The 4,435-nt window shown below is 39.3% G+C and overlaps 1 protein-coding gene and 1 long non-coding RNA gene across 12 annotated transcripts in view; one reads left to right on the plus strand and one right to left on the minus strand.

Moving 5' to 3' along the window:
- LOC103155452 (pleckstrin homology domain-containing family A member 5) overlaps nucleotides 1–4,435 on the minus strand; it is a 145,962-nt gene that overhangs the window by 107,840 nt on the left and 33,687 nt on the right. The window lies entirely within an intron of this gene.
- LOC103155454 (uncharacterized) lies at nucleotides 130–671 on the plus strand. Its single transcript, XR_478042.2, has 2 exons — nucleotides 130–390; nucleotides 588–671. It is a non-coding gene; the product is annotated as an uncharacterized LOC103155454 (long non-coding RNA).

Below are 4,435 nucleotides of genomic sequence, written 5' to 3' on the forward strand. Positions count from 1 at the left end.
CAAGGCAGGAGGAACACACCACACGAACATCCCGATTCCAGAGGATAATCCAGTAAAACCCCCAACATAGCATACGGGAATTTAGAATGACCAAATGTAGCAGAGTTAATTTTATTTATTTATTTTATTTTTCTTTATGAACCTTCTCAAAACTAATTTTCTTTGAATTGACATGTCTGTTATATATTATTTCTGTTTTATATTGCTTTTATTTTTGGTTCCTAGTGTGTAAAAATCCACCCTCATCTATGAATATTTGTTTTCCTTTGTTTTTTTAATTGTATTTTATTTTGGTGGGGAAGCTTTTATTTTCTTACTTCCTGTTTTTGCGTTATATCCTGTGTGTTCCCGCTGCCCTCCTCAGTTCGCGCCAAGCTGCGCTGGGGAGAGGTAAGTGTACAGAGTTGTCTTTCATTTGTGTATTAAAATATTGAAAACGTTCTAAAAAAATATGTTATATTGTTGTTTAACTGTTCATGTTTAGCGCAGCACTATGCTGGGCATTTGTCTCCCACATTGGTGACACCCATCAAGTTTTCTGCATCAACGTGGTTATTTTTTCTTTTTTTTTTCTTTTGGTTGGTTAGGGTGTTTGTGGAGAATCCGGAGCCCAGGAGCTGCTGTGTTTAAAATGTTCTTGTTTTGAACAGGAATAAAATTATCCTGAATCCTGATTCCGGTGTGGTTCTGACTTCCTGTTACCAACCGCTACACAAACACGGATGACGATGTAGTTCAATAGTGACAGTTTGTGGAGTCATTTTAAGAGATGTAACAAAAAGAAAAGGCGGTGGATAAAAGACAGCGGGAGCAGCCGCTCTATTTGCTGCACTATGATTTGGAGGCGACTATGTTTTTTCATAGTTAACATTTTTAACTGAATAAACATAAACATAATAACGACCTTTACATATAATAATAAACATTTCCACATATCATCTCTGATATCCACCGGACTCTCAGTTGCGCGATATATCAGCTGTTTGGGATTCCCCTCTGTTCTTACGTCACCGCGCTTTCTGATTGGCTACCTGTCACATTCAACAGGTTGTAGTCTCGTTCCCAGTCAGAGTAAACCCCACAGGCTGCGATAAAAAGCCCAAGACAACCCAAATTAGGTATATTCAGGATTTAGCGGGAACATCAACATGCAGAAGCCTTATCTGACGGTTTTATTTTTTTGGCTCTAGGGGCCTTTATTTGATAGTTAATTGACAGGAGGTGGGAAATGAGAGAGGGGGGAAGACATGCAGCAAGGGTCGCCAAGGCTGGGAACTGAACCTGCGACGGTTGTGTCAAGGACTAGGGCCTCCATATGTGGGTTGTGCTTAACCCCTGCACCACCACAGCACACCCCATCCTGCATGTGTTAGTTCTCTCCCTGGTAGTAACAACCTGTTCAGCATGTCAATGTTCTTCTTAGGCCTCTAACGAGCCATCATTGGATCCAGGTGCGTTAAACCAGGGAGAGAACTAAAACATGTAGGATGCCGGGCCTCCAGGACCCACTTTGGACACCCCTGGTCTGAACTAAAATAAAACTAAAACAATACTGATCAAAGCAAGAGACTGAGGAACACAAAATACTAAACAAACCTCAAAACAACTCAGGATTCAAATATAATTTCTGATTTATAATTTTTCACACATTATGGTGCCACCATCACGTTTTATAAAGGTTGTGTTGGTCTGTCACATAAAATCTCAAAAAACTCCTGAAAATTCAGGGCTGTAACAAGACAAACTGGGGAAACATTCACAGGGTGTGAGAACTTACTCCATCATCACAAGATTTGATATTACTACCATTTTTCAAGCTTCAGCTGAAGAGTGACAGTTTCACATATTTTACATGTTGCAAAACTTTCATGATACTCTAACAATAGAAATCGATTTTCATGCAATACTATACTACATCATGGGAAAAAAATGTTAAACTCAGGAGAAGGTTTTTTTTTTTTTTTCACATGTCTAGTATCCACATCATTCTTTCGGTTGGATGACTCACTCAAACAACCCTTTCTTCTATGTTGCTATGGTAACATGTTCACGTGTGATTACATATACATCCAAGGGACACTGTTGACTTCCAGTAGAGGAAGAGGGAGTGTAATCAGCATTCTGAGGAAAAGAGCTCTTTCCTGTAATTATCTCTAGTATTTTAGCCAGAGGTCTGATAAGACTGTTCTGTGTGAGCCCATGTGTCTGTTAGGGAGAGCAGGATTGGATGTTTAAACCACTGGGTAGTGAAGAGCAAAGTGTGTGACCTGTTTCCCAAAAAGACCACCACCAGAGATGAAGACCTCAGTGTAAACAGAAACACCAGCATGCAGTTAGTTTTTCTGATCGGCCATAAATGTGCAGTGAAAATGTGCAGGGTGAAACAGAAAGTCCCATGCCTCACTGACAGGGGGCAGTGCTGAGCCCCATAGTCACAGACAACAAGTGCTCTTCTTCTATGCATTGAAAAGACTGAAAACAATCAGAAAAGTAGAGAAAATCCAGTTAGAATATAACCATTCAAAGCCACTCTCCTCTTTGGCTTTTTAAAAATAAACAGAAAATGGGAGCCAAACAAGAACAATTTTTACAACAGAATGACAGAATGCTTAATGTTCAGCATGTCAACAATAAATTCAGATCATCCTTTATGTCATTCAACATAACTTGAGTTTGTGATCTCAGGGCCACTGTACAAGAGAGATGCACTGCTGAAGAAAACTGCGATGCTTAGTAGTTCACAAACCAGCTGAATAAACTGTAAAATAACCAGATGACAAAGGTCTTTCTCTGCCTCTCAGAAACTAAGTGCCTGACATTTCAAGTCACTTCAGTCCTTTTGATGTATCTGTAGGTGTGGAAATGAGAGGAAAAGCCCCAAACAGTAGGTTGTCCTTTCAATGGACTCAGTTCCTCCCTTTTTAGACCAAAAAGAAACTGTGTCTCCAGCCTAAGCTGCTTGTTTTAGGGCAATTATCACATTTTACGGGCAGAAGTACTGATTATTTGAAACACACATCATAATCAGCCTATCAATTATTTTTCAAAGCAGATCATTTGAAAGAACTCTGTCACATTAAAACAGCATGGCGATCAGGAAAGCATCAACGACATAACCACACCTCTAGGTTATGTTGTAGATGAACCCAACCTGTTTTCTAGATTTAAAAAGACGTTTTATAATATAATTATATCGCTGGATAAGTGGTGACAGGGAGAGAGAAAACCACCTAAACAGGAAATGCAGCTTTGTTTTTCTGTGTCTGAGCCAAGTGAACAAGACAGTGGTTAACTGCAGTTGCAGTTTGAGTACATGTCAGGATTCTTCCCAGCCATCAATCACTGTAACATTACCTGGAAATGACTTTTCCAGGTAATGTCAGTCAACATTAACCAGACCCCAAGTAAAACGTGTTGGAGATCAGAAAAAGCGACAGGCTGCTTAAGTTTCCTACAGGCAACCAGAAACTTTCCTAAGATGTTTTACTTGAAGTTTTTACTCTGACATTATTTCTTACTCCATTATTTGCTCAGTTTTGACACAGTTTGCTGTGTGCTGCTTCATTTTAACAGCCTGGTTTCCTCCCAAACCCTTTCAAGTACTCTGGGTTTTATTTCTTGTGAATTTCTCGCCATTTGAAACAGTCTTGTTTGTAAATTAACACCAGCCAGACAGTTCAGTCAGTGTGCTGCTCAGTCTCTTATTTAGCACACCTAAAGGGATGCAGCCTAATTTAAGCTTGGATGAAACTGCCTCAGCAGATGTGCCTTTGTATTTCTGTGCTCAGAGCAACGCTGACATGTCATGTCTTGCTTTGTAAACTCTGCAGTAGTTATGTGTTTGACTAACCAGTGGATGGTTGAGTTAGCAGCAATGCTGCTAGTTTTAGACTTATTATGGATATTTGAATATGGTCAGGTTCCGTGACAGCTGGGTGAAGCGCTGGTTCTGTACTGCTCACCCTGCTGCTGTCTCTGTCCATGTATGGCTGCAAGTCTACAGACACTTGAGCTTTGATGAACGACTTAAACACTGAGAGCAGAGACATCAGCCAGAGGGTAACAGAAGAGACCAAGTCCACTGACAGAGGAGCCAAAGCCAGGGAAGGATAAGACATAAAATAAAATATTAAGGAGAGCTGAAAAGATTGTAAACTATCTGATCAGTTTACAATCAATTTAATACAAGTTTACAAGTTAATATATACAGGTGCTGGTCATAAAATTAGAATATTGTGATAAAGTTCATTATTTTCCATAATGTCATGATAAAAATTAAATTGTCATATATTTTAGATTCATTGCACACCAACTGAAATATTTCAGGTCTTTTATTGTTTTAATTTTGATGATTTTGGCAAACAGCTCATGAAAACCCAAAATCTCTGGCTCAAAAACTTTGCATATTTCATCCGACAAATAAAAGAAATGTGTT

Source organism: Poecilia formosa, unplaced genomic scaffold (genome assembly GCF_000485575.1).
Source record: "Poecilia formosa unplaced genomic scaffold, Poecilia_formosa-5.1.2 Scaffold429, whole genome shotgun sequence".
Lineage (NCBI taxonomy): Eukaryota > Metazoa > Chordata > Actinopteri > Cyprinodontiformes > Poeciliidae > Poecilia > Poecilia formosa.